Source organism: Hyla sarda, chromosome 6, assembly GCF_029499605.1.
Source record: "Hyla sarda isolate aHylSar1 chromosome 6, aHylSar1.hap1, whole genome shotgun sequence".
NCBI lineage: Eukaryota > Metazoa > Chordata > Amphibia > Anura > Hylidae > Hyla > Hyla sarda.
In genome coordinates, this window is record NC_079194.1 from 232,417,306 (window position 1) to 232,442,789 (window position 25,484).

Genomic DNA, 25,484 nt, shown 5'->3' on the forward strand with positions numbered 1-25,484 from the left:
GAGCAGCCCTCCCGCGCCCCCCGCACCTTGCAGCAGGGCCGTCGGCGAGTGCGGGAAGCCGATGCGCAGCCCTGGCTGTTACTGCGCCTGTGCAAAATTTCGACTGATGCCCTGCCGGAATCAGTCGGAATTTTGCAGTGACGTCACTCCGCACTGCATTCGGCTACTAGGAGGGCGCCCCCTAGTGGCCGAATTTCAAATTGCTTTTAAAATGTTTTAAAAGCATTTTTTTTAAATAAAAGTATATTAGAGATATGTTGTAGTACTTAAGTACTACAACATATCAAAAATAATTTTTCATGACAGTGCCCATTTAAGATTTTTTTTATAGAAGTAATTTACAAATCTGTTTAACTTTCTGGCACCAGTTGATTTAAAGAAAATGTGTTCCAGTGGAGTACCCCTTTAAGCCCCACTTTTCAATGCAGCAGCACTGCCATGACCTCTTCCTGCCCCCCGCACTGATGTCTTCACTTGCTCCTCACTCTTTTCACAGAAATCTCTATTTTTCCCAGATGCAGTCCTTCTTCCCTCAGTGAGTCAAGTGTAGGGGACCAAACTATTTTAAAGGGAACCTGTCACCAGATTTGACCCTATTAAACCTTTCTTACTATGTAATGCATAATTTAATAATAATTCCTACTGTGTCCTTGATATAGCAGGCCATTGGTTCAATTCAGAGAAAAATAACTTTTATTCAGATGTGCACCTTATGCAAATTATAAGCAATTAGGCATCAAGGCGGAATCAAGGCTGAAAGTAGTCAATAACCTTAGGAGGCATGACTGACAAGTAAGGATCCTGCTATTTCACTGTCTGCAGTCACAAAATTTCAAGCAAGCCCATAAGTGCTCTCCACCAATAGCAAACTTCTTACCTGTCAATCATGTTTGCAGAGGCAATGACTAGTTTCGACCTTGACTGTGTCCAATGTATCCTTGTTATTAATTTGCATAAGGCATGTGACAGAATAGAAATTTCTCAAGATTGCATAAATGTCCTGATATAATGTAGACATAGAAGAAATAATAATTTATTGCCACATGACATTATGAGCTGTTTTATAGGGTAAAATCTGGTGACAGGTTTCCTTTAAAGGCAGATGCCCCTGACTGTAGCTACAGTGGGGCAAAAAAAGTATTTAGTCAGCCCCCAATTGTAAGTTCTCCCACTTAAATGAGAGAGGCCTGTAATTGTCATCATAGGTATACCTCAACTAGGAGAGACATAATGAGAAAAAAAAATCCATAAATCACACTGTCTGATTTTTAAAGAATGTATTTTCAAATTATGGTAGGAAATAAGTATTTGGTCACCTACAAACAAGCAAGATTTCTGGCTCTCACAGACCTGTAAATTCTTCTTTAAGAGTCTCCTCTGTCTTCCATTCGTTACCTGTATTAACCCCTTAATGACCACGACCACCCATTATGTAAACCGCGCTCAGGAGATGTGCGCGCTTCATACCCGGTGGGTCCCGGTAGCTGTCACTAACCACGATCTGCGGCTAATACCGGACATCGCCGATAGTTTAGACGCCAAAGTTGATCGGAGTGTCTATAGCGGGAGAAAAAAATCTCCGGTTAACTTAGTTGGCTGTTTGGCATCCCGAACAGCTAAGAGGACAAGGGGAGTCTTCTTACCTTTCTCCCGGATGTCCAATCGGTGCTTAATTGCTCCAAGCCTGAGATCCAGGCTTGAGCAATCGACCGCCGATAACATTGATCAATGCTATGCTATGGCATAGCATTGATCAGTGTATTCAATCATTGTAAAGTCCCCTATGGGGGCTATAACATTGCAAGAAAAAGTGTAAAAAAAAGTTAATGTGTGGTGTCACCGCGTGCGCAAATGTCCGAACTATAAAAATATACCATTAATTAAACAGCACGCTAAATGGCATGCCTTTAAAAAAATTCCAAAGTCCAAAATGTGGACAAAGAAATGCAGAAAAATAAAAAAAAAGTTATAGGGGTCAGAAAAGGACATTTTTAAACATATTAATTTTGGTTTGGTACATGTAGTTATGATTTTCACCAGAAGGAAAACAAAATCATAAATATATAAGAAGGGTATCATTTTAATCATATGGACCTACAGAATAATGATAAGGTGTCATTTTTTTTAAAAGTGCACTGCGTAGAAACAGAGGCGTAGAAACAGAAGCCCTTAAAAGTTAAAAAAAATTGGGCTTTTTTTTTTCAATTTTGTCCCACAAATATTTTTTTTTTACGTTTTCGCCATAGATTGGGTGGTACAATGTTTGATGTCATTACAAAGTTAAATTGGTGGCACAAAAAACAAACCCTCATATGGGTCTGTAGGTGCAAAATTAAAAGTGTTATTTTTAGAAGGTGATGAGAGAAAAAAATGAAAGTGCAAAGGGGTGAATGGCACCTTAAGGGGTTAATGGCACCTTTTTTAACTGGTTATCGGTATAAAAGACACCTGTCCACAACCTCAAACAGTTACGCTCCAAACTCCACTATGGCAAAGACCAAAGAGCTGTCGAAGGACACCAGAAACAAAATTGTAGATCTGCACAAGGCTGGGAAGACTGAATCTGCAATAGACAAGCAGCTTGGTATGAAGAAATCAACTTTGGGAGCAATTATTAGACTATGGAAGACATACAAGACCCTTGATAATCTCCCTTGATCTGGGGCTCCACACAAGATCCTGCTTAAAGGGGTACTCCGGTGCTTAAACATCTTATCCCCTATCCAAAGGATAGGGGATAAGATGCCTGATCGCAGGAGTCCCGCAGCTGGGGACCCCCGGGATCATGTACGCGGCACCCCGTTTGTAATCAGTGCCCGGAGTGTGTTCGCTCTGGGTCTGATTACCGGCGACCGCAGGGCCGGTGGCGTGTGACGTCACGCCTCCGCCCCGTGTGACGTCACGCTCCACCCCTCAATGCAAGCCGACGGGAGGGGGCGTGATAGCTATCATGTCCCTCCCGTAAGCTTGCATTGAGGGGCGGAGCGTAACATCACATGGGGCGGAGGCGTGACGTCACACGCCGCCCGCCCTGCGGTTGACCACAATCAGCCCCGGAGCGAACACGCTCCGGGCACTGATTACAAACGGGGTGCCGCGTGCATGATCCCCGGGGTCCCCAGCTGCGGGACTCCCGCGATCAGGCATCTTATCCCCTATCCTTTGGATAGGGGATAAGATGTTTAAGCACCGGAGTACCTCTTTAAGCCAGTACATGTCCGGGCCTGTCTGAAGTTTGCTAGAGAGCATTTGGATGATCTAGAAGAGTATTGATAGAATGTCATATGGTCAAATGAAACCCAAGTAGAACCTTTTGGTAAAAACTCAACTTGTCGTGTTTGGAGGAGAAAGAATGCTGAGTTGCATCCAAAGAACACCATACCTACTGTGAAGCATGGGGGTGGAAATCTCATGCTTTGGGGCGATTTTTCTGCTAAGGGACAAGGATGACTGATCTGTGTAAAGGAAAGAATGATTGGGGCCATATATCGTGAGATTTTGAGAAAACCTTCTTTCATCAGCAAGATGATGAAATGTGTATGGGTCTTTCAGCATGACAATGATCTCAAACACTCTGCCCAGGCAAAGAAGGAGTGACTTCTTAAGAAGCATTTCAAGGTCCTGGAGTAGCCTAGCCAGTCTACAGATCTCAACCCCATAGAAAACCTTTGGAGGGAGTTGAAAGTCTGTGTTGCCCAGCGACAGCCCCAAAACATCACTGCTCTAGAGGAGATCTGCATGGAGGAATGGGCCAAAATATCAGCAACAATCTGTGAAAACCTTGTGAAGACTAACAGAAAATGTTTGACCTCTGTCATTGCCAACAAAGGGTATATAACAAAGTATTGAGATTAACTTTTGTTATTGACCAAATATTTAATTTCCACCATAATTTGCAAAAAAATTCTTTCAAAATCAGACAATGGGATTTTATGGATTATTTTTTCCCCACTATCTCTCTCATAGTTGAGGTATACCTATGATGAAAATTACAGGCCTCTCATCTTTTTAAGTGGGAGAACTTGCACAATTGGTGGCTGACTAAATACTTATTTGCCCCACTGCATAATGGGGCTGACTCATAAAGGGTCACTAGCCTGGGAGCTACAGCTCAACCCTTGATGTGTTATCTAGCCTCTCTCCCCATCCTGGGAGCTTCATATTGGTAAGATAAGGCCCTTTTGTGTTTTAGACACACCTCACCCCCTGTTTGTGCAACAACTCTCCTGCTGAAAATTCCCCTCCTCAGCAGCTGCCTCACAGGAAAGCATCTCACCAACCCACCCTTATTTTGATGCCAGTGTTAAAGGGGTACTCCGGCACTAAGACATCTTATCCCCTATCCAAAGGATAGGGGATAAGATGCCTGATCGCGGGGGTCCCGCCACTGGGGACCCCCGTGATCTTGCACGCAGAACCCGGTTATAATCAGTCCCCGGAGCATGATCGCTCCAGGCCTGATTACTGGCGATCACGGGGGCCGGAGCATTGTGATATCCCGGCCCCGCCCCCGTGTGATGTCATGCTCCGCCCCCTCAATGCAAGCCTATGGAAAGGGGCATGACAGTTGTCACGCCCCCTCCCATAGGCTTGCATTGAGGGGGCGCAACCTGCCTTTCTATGTCTGGAGAAGACTGGTATCTAGTTCAGTAAAGAAAGAAAATATATTCTCCCACAACATAATAAATGTTCATTACATAATTGGAGTAGGTGTTTATGACATAAAACTAGACTCAATCTAAACTTGGGTTCGGTCAGAACTTTAGAAAATATCTGCATCAGCCGAACCTGGTAATATGGCATGGATGCCATGTGAGAATAGGAGAAGTATATGGTATCAGGACCATGTGAGAATAGTAAAAGGAAGGAAAGGGGAAGATAGATATGGGGTAGCCCAGAATACCTTACAAATAGGAGGATCTCATGACCTGAGCTTAGCCAATAATGCCTTGTATACAGCTCCCAGCCAATTAAAAGGCAGTATAGGGATGGTCAGAGGCAGTGGCCATTTTAGGGAGAGGAGCTGTAAAGAGAAGATCTGTGTGAGGGATAGTGGGTGTTTATAGCCTAGAGCAGTGATGGTGAACCTTTTTGACCCCGAGTGCCCAAACTGTAATGCACGCCAACTTTGTTTCCCGCAAAGTGCCAGCACAGCCATTAAATCAGAATACTGAGGTTTAAGTCTAGAAAAAACAACTTAGGTAGGCAGTATGTTCCCCCACATTAGGTTGTACTTCCCCTACATTAGGTAGGCAGTATGTTCCCCCACATTAGATAGGCAGTATGTTCCCCCACATTAGGTTGGCTGTATAGTTCCCCCACATTAGGTTACAATTCCCCCACATTAGGTTGCAGTTCACCCATATTAGGTTGCAGTTCCCCCACATTAGTTAGGCATTATAGTTCCCCACATTAGGTTGTAGTTCCCCCACATTAGGTTGGCAGTATAGTTCCCCCACCTTAGGTTTTAGTTCCCCCACATTAGGTAGGCAGTATAGTTCCCCTACATTAGGTTGTACTTCCCCCACATTAGGTTGGCAGTATGTTCCCCCACATTAGGTTAGCAGTGTGCTCCCTCAGATTAGGTTGCAGTTCCCCCACATTAGGTTTGCAGTATGTTCCCCCACATTAGGTTAGCAGCATGTTCCCCCACATTAGGTTTGCAGTATGTTCTCCCACACTAGGTTGCAGTTCCCCCACATTAGGCAGGAAGTATAGTTCCCCCACATTAGGTTGTAGTTCCACCACATTAGCTTGGCAGTATAGTTCCCCCACATTACCTTGGCAGTATGTTCCCCCACATTAGGTTTGCAGTAAGTTCCCCCACCTTAGGTTTCAGTTCCCCCACATTAGGTTGCAGTTCCCCCTCATTAGGTTGGCTGTATGTTCCCTCACATTAGGTTAGCAGTATGTTCCCCAGTTGGCAGTATGTTCCCCCACATTAGGTTGGCAGTATCTTCCCCCACATAAGGTTGGCAGTATGTTCCCCCACATTAGGTTGGCAGTATGTTCCCCCAAATTAGGTTGTAGTCCCCCCACATTAGGTGCTGTATAGTTCCCCCACAGACATACAGTCTACAGCCATATACAGTGTATGGCTGGAGGCTGTATGTCTGTGTACTACCTCAAAGTGCTCCATCCACCGCTCCTCCAGTCAGGGGTCACAATCTACTGTAGCAGTAGGTCCCAGGACCGGAGGAGCAGTGGTCAGAGTATTGAAGATGACGTGCAGGTAACTTACCATGCACGTCATCACTTTACTTCTACAATACCAACAAGGGATTTGTGTCACATTAGCACACAGTTGTGTAAGTGTAGATTTAATTGTGCCATTTTTTGCTAGTGGAACACACATGTAGTTGGTATATAGAAAGGACACAGCCCAGGTATGAACCTGGTTGTTGAGGTAATGGCGAACATCCCTTTGCTGATGATTTGTGTCGGGTCGCTGGCCTATTAAATGTAAAAATGTTGTCATCTTGTAGCCAAAGTCAATTCGCAAAAAATAAAGATAATTATACAAAAAGAATAAAGTGAATTGGATTTTGTGCGGACAGACAGGGGGGCAAGCCCAACACAGGATTTGCTGCTTGTCAAAATCAGGTTAGCATGCAAGCTGGAAGTCTGTATATATTATTTTATTATATTACTAGCTGAGTACCCGGCGTTGCCCGGTTTTCCTTCCTAATCCTTGTTGGGGAGGAAAATAAACAAAGGAGGAAGCTTTTGACTTCATATCCCGTCCTCATATATTGTTGTCATATCCCAACCCCACATCCCAACCTCCTATCCCGTCCTCCTATCTCGACCTGCTATCTTGACCTCCTGTCCCGACCTCCTATACCGTTCTCCTATCACGTCTTCCTATCCCGACCTCCTATCCTGACCTCCTATCCCGTCCTCCTATCCCGTCCTCCTATCCAGTCCTCCTATCCCCACCTCCTATCCTGTCCTCCAATCTAGAGCTCCTATCCCGACCTCCTATCCCGTCCTCCTATCTCAACCTCCTATCTCGACCTCCTATCCCGTCCTTCTTTCCCATCCTCCTTTCCCGTCCTCATATCTCGACCTCCTATCCAGACCTCCTATCCCGTCCTCATATTCCGTCCTCCTATCCCGACCTCCTACCTGACCTCCTATCCCGACCTCCTATCCCGACCTCCTATCCCGACCTCCCATCCCGACCTCCCATCCCGTCCTCATATCCCGACCCGTACCTCCTATCCCGTCCTCATATCCCATCCTCCTATCCTGTCCTCCTATCCCAACCTCCTACCTGACCTCCTAACCTTCAGAGCTGAAGTCATTATTCTGTTGTTACATCATGTCTTATTCTCCAGTCACCTCCAGAGCTGTAACAACTATTCTGCTGTTACATTATGCCCTATCTTCCAGCCACATCCAAATCTGCAGTCACTATTCTGCTTTTACATCACGCCTTATCCTCCAATCACCTTCCGAGCTGTAGCCACTATACTCACTATACTGATGTTACATAATGTCTTCTCCTCAATTCACTTACTGAGCTGCAGCCACTATATTGCTGTCCAGGGACGTGCATAGACATTTTGAAGGGCAGGGGCTCAAGTAAAAAAAAGAGGGCACTTCTCATCATTTAAAAAAATGTCCAGACTTAATGGGCTGCGGCCCAGGGACAGAGTGGACTCCTGGCGAGGCCTCCTCGACATTCCTAGCCCCCATAAAAGTTGGTGTTTTTGTAAAATAAAGTCAAGACCAGTTTCTCTGAGGTCTGCCATGTGTATATACACTTTGGCTGTGCTGTCAGTCTTATTTACAGAAAACGTGACAGCTGCACTATAATATACTGTATTATAGAGGAGATTTATCAAAACCTGTGCAGAGAGAGTGGTGCAGTTGCCCATAGCAACCAATCAGATCGTTTCTTTCATTCTGCAGAGGGCTTTTCCTCTATAAAGATTTTAATAAATCTCCCCCTATATGCCCCGGTCTGAGCTCTATATAACAGAACGTGCACTGTACCTGGATTCACCCAGCACCCATCCCCAATCACCCAGCACCCATCACCCAGCACCCATCCCCAATCACCCAGCACCCATCACCAAGCACCCATCCCCAATCACCCAGTACCCATCACCCAGCACCCATCCCCAATCACCCAGCACCCATCACCCAGCACCCATCCCCAATCACCCAGCACCCATCACCCAGCACCCAGCACCCATCCCCAATCACCCAGCACCCATCACCCAGCACCCATCCCCAATCACCAGCACCCATCACTCAGCACCCATCCCCAATTACCCAGCACCCAGCACCCACCTTATGCAGGAATCACCACACAGCTCTGGTTCCTAAACTGAAGAGATGGACACCACACAAATATATGCTACAATATACATGAGTTATAGATATACAAAGACGGCCAGGCATAGCACAGCATACATGATGGAGGCAGGGAAGCTCCGCCTCCATTGCACACAAGACTGACTTTGCATACTAGCAATGTGGGGCAATACTTAGAAAACGGCTGCTCCACATTTAGTAAGTATAACATTATCTTTCTCCTGTTCTCCTGCATTGTAACCTAGTGTATTGGGTTTAGTGCGAGTAAACAGCCTGTCAGTTTCTCTTTAATTATATACCGTACCCCCATTAATGAACTATATAATGTGCCACAATTAATGAACTATATACTGTGCCACCATTCTTCTATTAATTCCCTATATACTGTGCCACCATTAATGAACTATATACGGTGCCACTATTATTTAACTATACTGTGCTACCATTAAGGATCTATACACAGTGCCAGAATACATAAAAATATAATGTTCCAATATAAATGAAATATATTCTGTCTTCCATAAATTCCCTATATACTGTGCTTACATTCCTCTATTAATTCCCTAATAATGTGTTTCATACAATACATACAAGCACATAACATAAAGACACATACAGTACATAGGTCATATACACACATACAGTACATAGGTAATATACACACATACATACAACATGGAATATAAGCTAAAAGATATAGCCAACAGGCACATCATACATACAGGTTCACACATACATTCACTTCAACAGAAAAAGACGCACACTTCAGGTATTCAAGTATTCAAATGCTTTAGTAACAACTTGTTAGCATAAAAATATATACAAAAAGTTTTCACCCATTGCGCTCAATAACACACATACATTCACTCACAGATACATACACACACACACACACACACACATTCATAGGTTCACTTGCTCACAATATATATATATATATATATATATATATATATATATATATATATATATGCAGACAAGGTAAGGCTGCTCACCACTCTTGCGTTTACTGCACGATTTCGTGCTACGGACACCGGTACCGCTCCCGGCTTAATAGAAGTCACACAAGAAAACGTCCGGCACTCGGGAAGATGCAGGTAAAACTTGTCAATGGCTTTATTCACACGCTTTAAGGCAGGACACAATCTGACGCGTTTCGCACGCTCGGGTGCTTAGTCGTAGATAGACATAGTACGGATTAAAATACACATGAGTTTGGTCACATGACCACATGAATCTTAATTAAAAACAGTTGGTTACAAAACATGGCATTGGGAATCATGATTACATTTAGTCATTCGGAGAAAGTTCACACAAGGGTGCAAGTACTGCGGTTTTAGTTTCAATTTCGAATTTACTTGCAATTGTAATCAACAAACTGGTTATTAAATACTACTCCTAGATATTCCATCACAAAGAATTTTTACATACTCATTTGGAGTCTGTATCTACCGGACTGAATAATTTGGACTATACATATATATAGATCAAGACATAAGATATTTGTATGTTGACTATTGGCCGCATAGCATGCATCTCCCTGTGTGAACACCCCCCTATATATATATTTACGACACTCCGAAGATTTTAATATATATGGAAACAGGGGGTATTGGACCGAGGACTATACACACGAAATTGACAGTAAATTGTATGCATCAGATATATTCTCTTACTCCATTTATGTACACGTCAACATTAAATCCAATCTCTTATTTAACCCTTGCGGGTATCTTGTTCCCAAGAGGAACATCCAATGTGCCTCTCTATTGTATAGTTTCTTTCTAAGATCGCCTCCCCTAGGTCCTAAGGTGACTTTTTCCACTCCTAATACTCGTAAATGAGTAGTATCTCCTAGATGAGACTCTCTAAAATGACGTGACAGCATGGAGATGCTTGTGAGAGTACTTTTAGCATCCGTAATATGTTTCCTAAACCTCATTTTTAATGAATTCCCCGAGCATCCTACATACTGCAAATTACAGACTATACATATGTATAGTCTGTAATTTGCAGTATGTAGGATGCTCGGGGAATTCATTAAAAATGAGGTTTAGGAAACATATTACGGATGCTAAAAGTACTCTAACAAGCATCTCCATGCTGTCACGTCATTTTAGAGAGTCTCATCTAGGGGATACTACCCATTTACGAGTATTAGGAGTGGAAAAAGTCACCTTAGGACCTAGGGGAGGTGATCTTAGAAAGAAACTATATAATAGAGAGGCACATTGGATGTTCCTCTTGGGAACAAGATACCCACAAGGGTTAAATAAAACATTGGATTTAATGTTGACGTGTACATAAATGGAATAAGAGAATATATCTGATGCATACAATTTACTGTCAATTTCGTGTGTATAGTCCTCGGTCCAATACCCCGTTTCCATATATATTAAAATCTTCGGAGTGTCGTAAATATATATATAGGGGGGTGTTCACACAGGGAGATGCATGCTATGCGGCCAATAGTCAACATACAAATATCTTATGTCTTGATTTATATATATGTATAGTCCAAATTATTCAGTCCGGTAGATACAGACTCCAAATGAGTATGTAAAAATTCTTTGTGATGGAATATCTAGGAGTAGTATTTAATAACCAGTTTGTTGATTACAATTGCAAGTAAATTCGAAATTGAAACTAAAACCGCAGTACTTGCACCCTTGTGTGAACTTTCTCCGAATGACTAAATGTAATCATGATTCCCAATGCCATGTTTTGTAACCAACTGTTTTTAATTAAGATTCATGTGGTCATGTGACCAAACTCATGTGTATTTTAATCCGTACTATTGAATGCATGTCTATCTACGACTAAGCACCAGAGCGTGCGAAACGCGTCAGATTGTGTCCTGCCTTAAAGAGTGTGAATAAAGCCATTGACAAGTTTTACCTGCATCTTCCCGAGTGCCGGACATTTCTTGTGTGACATATATATATATATATATATATATATATATATATATATATATATATGTATATGTGTGTGTGTGTGTGTGTGTGTTTATGAGCAAGTGAATCTATGTATATGTGTGTGTGTATATATGTGAGCAAATGAATCTATGTATGTATGTATGTGTGTGTGTGTGTGTATATATATATATATATATATATATATATATATATATACAGTATATATATATATATATATATATATACACACATACATAGATTCACTTGCTCACATATATACACACACATATACATAGATTCACTTGCTCACATATATACACACATACATATACACATCATACAGACACACTGACATACAATCACTCACATCTATACACAATCACTTACAGTAAGGCCCCAGCTATCCCTCTCTGCACAGGCACATACATAGAGATACACACACACACACACACATATATACACACACACACATATATACATCAGACACACTGACATACAATCACTCACATATATTTACAGTTACTTGTAACTTACAGTAATTCACCATCCCACTCTGCATAGACTGAAGTTTGTGGCCGGGACATGCTGTGGCCGGGACATGCTGTGGGCGGGGCTTCTCCCTCCCTCCTCTGCTCCTGTCTCCTCCGTGTGGAGAGGAGCAGAGAAATAGCTGATAATGACAGGGTGAGTGGTGCCCCCTTCCTGCAGGGAGGGCACAGCACCCTCCATTAAACCACATACAAATCTCCCCAGCAACGGATCCTTTTTACTTCATCTGTCCCCCTGAATCTGCAGCTCCTTTTGTGAGGGCACTAGAGGGGCATGTGAGGAAAAGGGCAGGGGCTCCAGCCCCCTTTTACCCCTATGTGTGCATGTCCCTGTTGCTGTCACATCAAGGCTTATATTTCTGTAACCTTCAGAGCTGCAGCCACTGTCCTGCTGTTACATCATGTCTTATCTTCTAGTCCTCTCAGAGCTGCATTCACTATTCTGCTTTTACCGTATGTATTATGCATCCAGTCACCTCCAGAGCTGCAGTCACTATTCTGCTTTTACATCATGTCTTATCCTCCAGTCACCTCCAGAGCTACAGTCACTATTCTGCTTTTACATCATGTTTTATCCTCCAGTCACCTCCAGAGCTGCAGTCACTATTCTGCTTTTACATCATGTCTTATCCTCCAGTAACCTTCAGAGCTGCAGTCACTATTCTGCTGTTACATCATGTCTTAGCCTCCAGTAAACTCCTGAGCTGCAGTCACTATTCTGCTGTTACATCATGTCTTATCCTCCAGTAACCTCCAGAGCTGCAGTCACTATTCTGCTTTTACATCATGTCTTAACCTCCGGCAACCTCCAGAGCTGCAGTCACTATTCTACTTTGACATCATGTCTTATCCTCCAGTAACCTCTAGAGCTGCAGTCACTATTCTGCTTTGACATCATGTCTTATCCTCCAGTAACCTCCAGAGCTGCAGTCACTATTTAGCTTTTACATCATGTCTTATCCTCCAATAACCTCCAGAGCTGCAGTCACTATTCTGCTTTTACATCATGTCTTATCCTCCTCTCACCTCCAGAGATGCACTAACTGTTCTGCTCTTGTATCATATCTTATACTCTAGTGACCTCCAGAGCTGCATCCACAATTCTGCTATTACATCATGTCTTATCATCCTGTCACTTCCAGAGCTGCGGACACTATTCTGCTGTTACATCATTTGTATTACCTTTCTGTCACATCCAGAGCTGCACTTACTATTCTGCTGTTACAATATGTCTTATACTGCAACACCTCTGGACAGGGCTGCCATCAGAAATTTCGGGGCCCCTTACACAGCTCAGGGCCTGGGCCCCTTCACCACGTTGCCCTCTGTGCCCCCATATACTGCTGTAGGCCCTCCACAGACATACTGCCTCCAGCCATATATAGGATGCGGCTGCAGGCAGTATGTCTGTGTACAGGCCAGTTTCCGTGGTCCAATCACTCCTTCTCTAGTCTGGGGTCAGGATCCACTGCTATGGCCTATGGGTCATAGCCAGGGGCGGACTGACAACACTCGGTGCCCCCGGACCAAAAAAAAGGCAAGGGCCCTTGCAAGGCTCTGCAGCTCGTCAATCTTCCGCTACACTCTATTCCACCCAAATCACACACACAATAAACTAAAATTTATATATGTAAGAAACACTTTAACGTAGGTAAATTTCAATGACCAATAATACTGGTATACAATGATTAAATATATACCACCACACAATAACTGGATAATACCGCAATACTGTACTGGATAAAACCACTATACACAACCAGTATACTATAAAGGATCTGTATACAATATAAGTGATTATATACAGGACCATATGGCGGTAGATATCAGCTGTACACAGGATGTGTATACCATAAAAGTGATTACAGTTACATTTGGGACTCATAATTACGTCTTTTCTGATCAGCGGCGCCCTCTTTCCTTTTCTTCTCTGTCCGGATAAGACCAACATGTGGATCTCTTAACATCTGCAGGAAAAACATGTCAGACTCAGCATTTTTCAGTGCCCTCCCCTCCTCTACAAAAGCTTTCCCTCTATAGGCCCACAAACTGTAATAATGCCCTCATTGGTGTCCTGCACAGTAAAAGGGCAGGTAAGTAGGTAGTCAGGTAAATAGGTAACTAGGTACGCAGATCAGGAAGCCAGATATGTTGGTAGGAGACGAGCCAGGTAGGTAGGGGGCTTGTTAGGTAGTTAGGCAGTCATGTATAATTAGGCAGCCAGGTACATAGTTAGATAGCTGGGTATGTAGGTAATAGATAGCCTGGTATGTGGGTAAGTAGTTAGGCATCCAGGTATAGAGTTAGGTAGTCCCCCCCATAGGTATAGGCAGAGTTACCCCCCCCCCTCTTCCCCATAGGTACAGGCAGAGCTACCCCCACCCTCTTCCCCATAGGTATAGGCAGAGGAACCCACCCCTCTTCCACATAGGAATAGGCAGAGTTACCCCCCCACTCTTCCCCATAGGTATAGGCAGAGTACCCCCCCTCTTCCCATAGGTATAGGCAGAGTTAACCCACCCTCTTCCCCATAGGTATAGGAAGAGTTACCCCCCTATTCCCCATAAGTATAGGCAGAGTACCCCCCATAGGTATAGGCAGAGTTACCCCCCTTTCCCTATAGGCAGAGTTACCCCACCCCCTCTCTCTCTCTTCCCCAGAGTAAAAAAAAAAATGATGCTTAGCTGATGTCACACGTAGCGATCTCCTCAGCAGCAGGGGCCCGCGTCTTCTCCCCTCAACAGTAAAAGCACCAATGAGTGACGTCATTGGCCCCTGTATTGGATGCTGCGTGGGGGCGGAGGTCACGTCTCCTCTGTGTAAGCTGCAGATACGGCTCACACAGAGGGGATGCCTTTTCCTGTATGTGCATATATCGCGCATACAGAATAATGCAGCGCTGTCTGCTGGGGATCTGGGACAAGTGTCCTTGATCCTCAGTAGCGGTGGCGGGCCCTTAAGCCGGCCGGACGGGGTCTACTTCCTGAGGGCAGTGAGCGCGGTTGGTCACGGAGCTTGGGCCCCCTGGGCACCGGGCCCCATACTGGGGTACTGCCTGTACCCCCCTGATGGCGGCCCTGCCTCTGGAGCTGCAATGGCGGTCAGTGGGTGATAGGAGTGTTATTGCTGTAATCACACTCCTATCACTCAAAGGCAGGGGGCGGGGGTACTCCATTCCAGGTGCCACCGGCTGGGAGGATGCCATCTCACAATTCACAGCTCTGCAACTTACAGGCTGTAAGTGGAAAAACGTACTTTACAGTACACTTACAGCCTTTACTCACTGCTGTGCTGCCTACACTTACAGCCTGTACTGAATGCTGTGCTGCCTGCACTTACAGCCTGTACTCACTACTGTGCTGCTTACACTTACAGCCTGAACTCTTTACTGTGCTGCCTACACTTACAGCCTGAACTCACTACTGTGCTGCCTACACTTACTCAGGGTGGAGGGGGGCTTTGAGTCAGCACAGTCAAACTTCAGCCACAAGAGGAAGTCTGCCTATCTAGTGCCCGACACCTGGCTGCGCTGACTCCACCTCCCCCTGTAAGTGTACATCAGTGAGGCAAGCAGCGCCATCATTGAGACTCCCTTCTGGTTGTCAATAACCAGAGAGATGATTTAATTCTGATAAGAGCATGGTGGCCATCACCACATTCTTATCACTGTGAGATTGCAGCATGTACAGGCTGCCTAAGAGTGGCAGGAGTGTGAATAGAGGAACCACAGTACTATCACCCTCAGCAGACTGTACAGGAGGAGAAATAAATTATAATGTATGTGGCGGGGTGTCTATAAAATGGGGGAACACAACATCCTCATGATCTCCTATTAATAATCTTCCCATGAGGTACCAGTCCATCCCTGATAGCCAACCCGGTCAGTAGGTATTTGAAAGCCATGGCAATCTAGCTGTAAAGCTTCTCTTGAGGAAGATGGAGAAAATTTCACCATTTTGGTCTTATAGTGAAGGTTTAAAAGCGTGCCTATCCAGTATTCATCTCTTTTCTTCATGCTCACAATACAGCTGTTGTCAGTCCTCAAGCAATGAGGCACATAGCTCGCCATCCTTGCCAGCTATTCCAAGGGCCTGTTTATTTCTATATTTGCCCCACCCTGCCATGGTTGTTCATTATCATAATGGTAGCTGTCTTTGTGTGTCTACCTGGATCCTTATTTCTTCCTGTGATCACTCAACCAATTCCAATAATAGATTCTTCTCATCAGCTACTACTTTCTCATCCTCCTCCTGTTACAAATGTACCTGTCATGGGTCCCCCACACACCAGCGACCATGTCAATTGACCAAACCTGACCTGTCCTCTGCCTGTATTTTGTCTATTCTCTTGCCTGCTGATAATGTGCCACACTGCCCTCCAGGTTTGACCCTTGATTGCTCAGACTTTGATTTTGGCGCAAAAATTGGCCATACGGTAAAGCGGTTTTAACATGGGTTTGATGATAGCTCTGAAAAAGGGCATTCCCAGCAGTGGGCTTCTTGTAACTCCTTGTGTGAAGACACTTCCTGAGGAAGCGAGTAAGCGAAACAACGTAGGGGTAGGCTCCTGACTTCTGTAAGTATTGCTGGGTGTCAGATGGCTAGATGCATGGACAGTTTCATTTGATTATTTCTGTCACATGGACAACTGATGTTCCAACTCTTATTGAGGTGGTTTCTTTCCCCTCAGACTTGTATGGTTAACATCCTTGTCTCCCTGTATTTATACTGCCAATAGCACTAGGCAAATGACACTTAACATGCTATGCTTTTGTATATGTCCTTCTTGTTTACATTACTGTACTGGGTTTACTGCGATCTTTATAGGTGTATACTTATACATATGCATTGTGGTCCTTCTGAGTATCATATGTTTAGATCCATATGTTATTCTATGTACTTATTGGACAATATTTGATCCCTTTGTCTTGAGTCTTTTTCTTTCTTACTGCTGCTGATTTATCATGTTTTATTCTATTTGGTAATAATAAAGATTTATACTTATTCATTATATATTGTGTCAGTTTGGTGCATCTTGATATGTTTCCTTGTGTGAAGTGTTCCATTTTCTGGTTTGACTACCACATCAAGGAATTCCAGTTCCACTATGCTGGTCTTGTGTGTGAATTTTAAGTTCATGTTGTTACTATTAATGTGGTTGATTATTACAGGAACGTCACAGCACCCTTTAGGAGGTTAGAACTAAAATATAACTTTTATTAAATATGCCTTAAAATTAATTTTAAATAAACACCAAATTCTTAGTATGTGTGTGATCACCTGATCTGTATGGAGTCTCAAGGAATTTGAGAACTATTATATCAAGTTAGGGCAGAGGCAATAGCAATATTGTAATGAGATGTAAATGATAGATAGACAAGGTTGTAATGAGATGCAATTACTAGTATTACCAGGCAGTAATCAAAGATAAATTAATAGTATTGGAGGATATGATTGAGTAAGTAGGAAAAGAAGGGGGGGGATGTGCCCACACTAACTACTAATTGCCCCCAATAGAACTGGCCCTGCCTTTCCAGGGACCCATCTCCTTAACAGGATGGCCTTGACCACGGTGATGGTCCCTTCCTGATCATAAAGTGCTCAGGATAAAAAAAAAAAAATGCACAATAGGAAGGTACAGATTAATAAGATATAATATAAATTCACAGGGGCTCCTTCAGATGATCACACACACAAATACAAAACTGTGAATAGTGAATAAGTGCCAGTTGTAACCTAATCACCAAAATAATAAACTATTTATATACAATGTGGTTAATATATTAATGTGGTTGACAAAATCTGTGAAGCCCTCACTCGTACCCCGCCAGATGATAAAAATATTGTCCGCAAATCTGTGGTAACTATCAATCCACTTGCGGTATGGATTAGTTGCAGAACAAACATAGTTTTTCTCAAAAACCGCAACAAACAGATAAGCTAGAGTACAGGCCACGGGAGTGCCCATGGCCACTCCACTTATCTGCTTACACCATATCTGGTCGAACTGAAAAGAGTTACTGGTCAGGATTAGAGTGAGGGCATCACAGATAAAGTCAACACACAGGGAGTCATATTGGATTTTGATAGTATTTTGTGGATACATTCAATACTGAGGAACTGTGGAATATTGGTGTAAAGACTTTCCTTGTCTATTACTGCCAACAAATAACCTTCCTGCCACTTACATTCTTGGATCTTAGATAAGAAATCGTTGGCAAAAGCATATGGTCTCACAAGGGGTCTGCAGATCTCATCTCGGTACCTAATGGCAGTCAGGCTACCTCTGGCAAGCACATGGAGTGCTGTGTGGCCCACCCCAAAAGAAATGCCACCCCACACCATTACTGACCCACCGCCAAACCGACCATGCTGGAGGATGTTGCAGGCAGCAGAACGTTTTCCACAGCGTCTCCAGACTCTGTCACATGTGCTCAGTGTGACCCAGCTTTCATCTGTGAAGAGCACAGGGCACCAGTGGCGAATTTGCCAATCTTGGTGTTCTCTGGCAAATGCTAAACGTCCTGCTCGGTGTTGGGCTGTAATCTCCAATGAGAAAGTGTTCCATGGACAACATTGAGCCCCTGTTTACTTTTTTTTCTGTTGAGGACAGTGCAAATAAGCCTTAGAGATGGCATGTACCCCCCAAGTAGAAGTACTGCATGTTGAGAGCCATGGCTGTCTTCAGTGAATAGAGCTATTTAAAGAACTCATCTTGTACAAAATGTAGCTCTGTCATAAGACTTGTAAATGGAACATACTGAGAGGCTTTTCATTTTTAATCCCTGAACAACGCAGGATGTACTGTATATTTACGTCCTGCATTGGCTCCCGCGATATAACGCAGGGTCACGGAGTGACCCCGCATCATATCGGGTCGGTCCCGGCGGCCATCAACGGCTGGGACCCGCAGCTAATATCAGACATCACCGTTCGCGGTGATGCCCGGTATTAACCCTTCAGACACGGTGATCAAAGTTGATTGCAACGTCTGGAATGAAAGTCGGGCTGATTGAGACCACCGCGGTGAAACTACGCTGTCCTGATCAGCTGTATGGACACGAGCAGGATCCCTACCTGCCTCCTTGCTGTCCGATCACCGAATGACTGCTCCATGCCTGAGATCCAGGCAGGAGCAGTAGAGCAGCGATAACTCTCTTCAATGCTACGTGATTGCATAGCAGTGATTAGTGTAGGAAATCAGTGTGTGCAATGTTATAGTCCCCTATGGGGGCTAAAACATTTATTTTTTTTTAAGTGAAAATAAAGTGTTAATACATTTTATTTAACCCCTTCCTTAATAAAAGTCTGAATCACCCCACCCTTTTCCCATTAAAAAAAAACCTATGTAAATAAAAATAAATATTAACATATGTTGTATCGCCGCATGTGTAAATGTCTTAGCTATAAAAATATATTGTCATTTAAACCACATGGTCAATGGCGTACATGTAAAAAAAATTCCAAAGTCCAAAATAGCATATTTTTGGTCACTTTTTATACAATAAAAAAATGAATAAAAAGTGATAAAAAAAAGTCCGATCAAAACAAAAATGGTACCGATAAAAACTTCAGAAGACAGTGCAAAATGAGTCCCATACATCCCCATATGCTGAAAAATAAAATAGTTATAGGGGTCAGAAGAGGACATTTTTAAACCTATTAATTGTCCTGCATGTAGTTATGATTTTTTCCAGATGTAAGACAAAACCAAATCTATATAACTAGGGTATCATTTTAATCGTATGGACCTACAGAAAAAAGAGAAGGTGTCATTTTTAGCACAAAAAATGCACTGCGTAGAAACGGAAGCCCCCAAAAGTTACAAAATGCTGTTTTTTTTTTTTTCAATTTTGTCGCACAACGAATTTTTTTTTTTGTTTCGCCGTAGATTTTTGGGTAAAATGACTGATGTCATTTCAAAGAAAATTGGTGCAAAAATTAGCCATCATATGTATTTTTTAGGTATAAAAATTAAAGGGTTATGATTTTTAAAAGGTAAGGAGGAAAAAGCGAAAATGCAAAAACTGAAAAAAGCTGCGTCCTTAAGGCGTTAAACACTTTTTGAAGCACCAACCTTCAAATCTTACTTCAGTGAAGAGACAAGTGCAGTAGGAAACACTTGACTTCTCAAGAGATTTCTGATACTTTTGACATTTTGAAACTGTTCGTCCCCAAGAAACCTAAGATATTTCCGGTAGATGTCTCTTATTTTTCAAATAAATTTTACAGATCAAAGATAAACACATAAAAATGTACTTGTCTATAAAAGTAAACACGTACTCTAAATCCAAACATTTTCTGTTTCATACATTTTTTTTCATGAACATGTATAAAGAATCCAACTGGAAAAACTGTCTTGTTTCATTGTTTGCTTACAAATGTATTTTGTTAGAATCATATTGCAACACACAATGTATCACAGGGCAACAATAAGTAACCATTTTAAGGAAGCAATTTTAAGGAAGCACATTAATATTATGTCCATATAGTTCCTATACTGACTAAATGAGCATCAGAGTATTGAACTACACAGATCTGATTAAGAGTCATTTTGTATCCCGTATTATTCATCATGGACTCATTTTGTGACTGCACACCATGTGAAACTTATATTGTGCAAATACAATAAAATATATAATAAAAACAATAAAATAAGACTATAAATGTATATATATATATATATATATATATATATATATATATATACATAAATACAGTATATACAGTGACCCCCCGACATAAGATGGCCCCGACATATGATCAAATCGACATACGATGGCCTCTCAGAGGCCATCGCATGTCGATGTCAGCATCGACATACGATGATTTTTTATGTCGGGACCATCACATAAAGTGCTATCCGGCAGCGCTAAATGCTTAAGCTGCTGCCAGATAGCAGCTTAATGCTCCCCGTGTGGTGTGGTGAGTATTACTTACCCTTCCGCGATGCTCCGGGGTGCCCTTCGGGTCCAGCGCGGGTCCTCCGGTGTCTTCTCGGCCCTCTCTAGTGACGTCAATACGCTGCTGCGCACCCCGTCCCATCATCCAATAGGAACAGCGTACGCAGCGGCGTAATGACGTTGCTACACAGGCCCAGTAAGGCCTTGCGGAAGACAGCGGAGGACCGGAGAAGACCAGGAGTGCCCAGCAGAGGACTGGAGAAGACCAGGGGAGCCCAGCGGAGGCCCGGGGTCACCATCGGGAGCGGCGGGGACACCATCGGGGGCGGCGGGACGTGGCCCGGAGTGGCGGGGACAGGTGAGTACAGCTTCCTATACTTTACTTTGCACGAATCCCTCAACATACGATGGATTCGACAAACGATGGCTCGTTTGGAACGAATAACCATCGCATGTTGAGGGACCACTATATATATATATATATATATATATATATATATATATATATATATACAGTGACCCCCGACCTACGAAGGCACCGACATACGATAATTTCAAGGCAGCATCAACATGCAATACTTTTGTATGTCGGGGGCCATCGCATAAACGGCTAACCGGCAGCACTGACTCCTTCAGCTGCCGCCGGATTGCTATCTACGGTGCTCTGTGTGCTCCGGTGATGGTCTCCTACCTGTCCTCGGGGCTCCGGAGCGTCCTCTTCGGGATCCCCTCCATCGCCTGCGCTCTCCATCGTCGTCGTCACGTCGCCCCACACGCTGTCCCGTCATGCAATAGGAGCGCGTGCTTAGTGACGTGATGACGGCGACATGAGAGTGACGATCCCGGGCAGCAGAGATGTTCCGGAGTGGCGGAGACATCATGGGGACGCAGCAACAGCGATGGAGAGCGACATCCAGGGCAGCGGACAGGGGGACAGGTGAGTATAACTTCCTATTCTTTACATTGCACGGATTCCTCAACATACGATGGTTTCAACAAACGATGGTTCATTTGGAACGGATTACCAACGTATGTTGAGGGACCACTGTACACACACACACATATATATATATATATATATATATATATATATATATATACTGCTCAAAAAAATAAAGGGAACACTAAGATACCACGTCCTAGATCTTAATGAACTAATCGTATGAAATTCTTTCGTCTTTACATAGTTGAATGTGCTGACAACAAAATCACACAAAAATTATCAATGGAAATCAAATGTATAAACCCATGGAGGTGTGGATATGGAGTCACACTCAAAATCAAAGTGGAAAACCACACTACAGGCTGATCCAAATTTGATGTAATGTCCTTAAAGGGGTACTCCAGTGGAATTTTTTTGTTTTTAAATCAACTGGTGACAGAAAGTTGAACAGGTTTGTAAATTTTTTTATATTTATATTCGAAGTTTATTGAGAGAAATATTTCAAAAGTACAAATAACTGCAAAGATACATAATGATTCAAGACATATAAGGCATGTGAAGTAAGGCAAACATTCAGAAAACATGCCAGAAACAGAAAACATGTAACAATACATTAAACGGCTTAATGGTCTAAGCTCGGTTGAGTCCCGGATTACAAGGTCAGATTAAAACATAGAACAAGGGGCTTAGTCCCGCTTCATAAGGATGGTAGGTTCCTGAGGGTATCAGCTTTGTAGAGTCTAGGGGAGCAGTAGAGCGGCACATAAGATAGGGGACAAGGCAAGAGGTAAGGTAACCAGTGAGAAGTCGAGTTTGGGTTAAACATACACATATATTTGAACAACAAGCCAAACATAATGGGTCAGGGGATAATATGGACATAGAAGGGGGGGGGAGGAAGGGGGGCAAGGGAGGGAGAGAAGGAAGAAAAGGGAGAGAGAAAGAGAAACATCAGGAGCATAGGAGAAGAAAAAGAGTACCTACGAGTAGGATCAGCACCGGGCCACCGCAACGAGCAGTCTCAGGCAGCGGAGCAGACATCATGGAATATGGTCGTGTAGGGTAAATGTCAGGGGGGATCACATCTGGTGGTGAGCTGTCAACTGTATTGGTGCTGTTCGGGTGAGGCGGAGAGGTGTAAGTCAGTGAAAGAACAGGTTTTTAAATTACTTCTATTTAAAAATCGTAATCCTTCCAGTACTTATCAGCTGCTGTATAATACAGAGGAAGTTATTTTCTTATTGAATTTCTTTTCTGTCTGACCATGGTGCTCTCTGCTAACACCTCTGTCTATGTCAGGAACTGTCCAGAGCAAGATAGGTTTGCTATGGGGATTTTCTCCTGTTCTGGACAGCTCCTAAAATGGACAGAGGTGTCAGCAGAGAGCACTGTGGTCAGACAGAAAAGAACTCCAGAAAGAAATACAACTTCCTGTGGAGAATACAGCAGCTGATAAGTACTGGATAAAGATGTTTAAATAGAAGTCATTTACAAATCTGTTTAACTTTCTGGCTCCAGTTGATTTAAAAAAAAAAAAAAAAGTTTTCCACTGGAGTACCCCTTTAAAACAAGTAAAAATGAGGCTCAGTAGGGTGTGTGGCCTCCACGTGCCCATATGTCCTCCCTACAATGCCTGGGCATGCTCCTGATGAGACAACTCCTGGACAGTCTGTGGTGCATTGGTGGTGGCATTGGTGGATGGAGCAAGACATGATGTCCAAGATGTGCTTAATTGAATTCAGGTCTGGGGAACGGGCGGGCCAGTCCAAAGCATCAATGCCTTCCTCTTGCAGGAACTGCTGACACACTCCAGCCACATGATGTCTACCATTGTCTTGCATTAGGAGGAATCCAGGGCCAACCGCACCAGTATATGGTCTCTCAAGGGGTCTGAGGTTCTCATCTCGGTACCTAATGGCAATTAGGCTACCTCTGGCAAGCATATGGAGAGCTGTGCTGCCCCCAAAGAAATGCCACCCCACACCATAATTGACCCACTGCCAAACAGGTCATGCTGGAGGATGTGGCAGGCAGCAGAACGTTCTCCACGGCGTCTCCAGACTCTGTCACATGTGCTCAGTGTGAACCTGCTTTCATCTGTGAAGAGCACAGGGCGCCAGTGGCGAATTTGCCATTCTTGGTGTTCTCTGGCAAATGCCAAACATCCTGCACGGTGTTGGGCTGTAAGCACTACCCCCCCACCTGTGGACGTCGGGCCCTCTTACCACCCTCATGGAGTCTATTTTTGACCGTTTGAGTGGACACATGCACTTTTGTGGCCTGCTGGAGGTCATTTGCAGGGCTCTGGCAGTGTTCCTCCTGTTCCTCCTTGCACAAAGGCGGAGGTTAGCGGTCCTGCTGCTGGGTTGTTGCCCTCCTATGGACTCCTCCACGTCCTCTGAAGTTTTGGCCTGTCTCCTGGTAGCGCCTGCATGCTCTGGACACTACGCTGACAGACACAGCAAACCTTCTTGCCTAAGCTCGCATTGATGTGCCATCCTGGATGAGCTGCATTACCTGAGCCACTCATGTATATATAATAGTTTAAACATGAAATAAAAGTTCTAAGGACTGCTGTTCTGTTGTTGTCTAAGTCAAATGCTCATGCCTGGTGAAGTCATGATCAGCAACACATTTTTACTACAGAGGCCTTTGTCAGAAAAAAAGTAGCATTACACGGCGGCCATTCATATGGATTTATCTGTCAGAACATGAGGTACTCTTAGGCCTCCTTTACATATATTAGGTGTCCGGCAGCATTTTCCTCCGGCATGCACTGGAGGGGAACTGATGCTACAACTCAGCCCATTGATTTTGATGGGGCAGTTTACAATCATCTGGCATCTCAGTTTGGACACCAGATGGGGGACTCACCGGACCGGCACCAGACAGGGGAATGCAGCTTGCTGCGTTCCCACGCCCAGAGTTTTACAAAAATGGATGCCGAATACTACACAACTGATGCCAACTGATGCATGTTGTCATCAGCTGTGGCATCGGTTGCATCTGTATTTAGGTTGGGATTACTTATGCCGGATACTGGACATGCTGTATATAATCTTAGCCTTACAGAAATTAATAATGATATGTTGATGAAAATAACTGCTATAGATGGTCATACATCCTAGGCTAGGTTCACATCTTGTTTATGGTGTAGGTCACCCTTAAATTAGTTTATACCAGAGGAAAGCAGTCTTAATGTAGTCAAGAGGTGACTACATTTGGGCCAATAACATAAATGGTAGGAAAATAACATACAAATCTCAGCGCTCACCAACACTGAATTAAAACAATAGATCTGCTCATTCAATATCATTTCTTTCCAGAATGAAAAAATGGATGTGTTCCAGCAACAAATGCTTTACTCAGCTGTCTGATACAGAGACCATAACTGCAATGGTTAAATACACAAGGAGGTTGGACACTGGGTGGGATAATAACAGTAAACAAAAGTCAAGTGCTCATTTTTTTCTCTGATCAAATCCTAATACCCGGCAAAAGTTGCCCACCCATAAACATGCACAATTTGCTTCCAATCAGACAATATCTTCCATCTACACTATGAACTCCTAAATTCCAGCATAATGTACGGGTGGGGGTGACACCATGGTTCCCAGTATACATGTTTTTATGTTACCTCTAACCCCCCCCCCCCCAACACACACACATTTTCCCCTCTTCTGATGCCTTACCCCCACAGGTTGTTTCTGTACCTTAGTTATTCCATCAACAACTGTTCTGATAACAGATTGATTATTGGTGCTGATTGGACATCCAGATTTTCCCAGCATGCTTTTGCATCCAGACAGCATTTTGATTAGCCAGAGGCCCAATGGCGGGAACTGTAT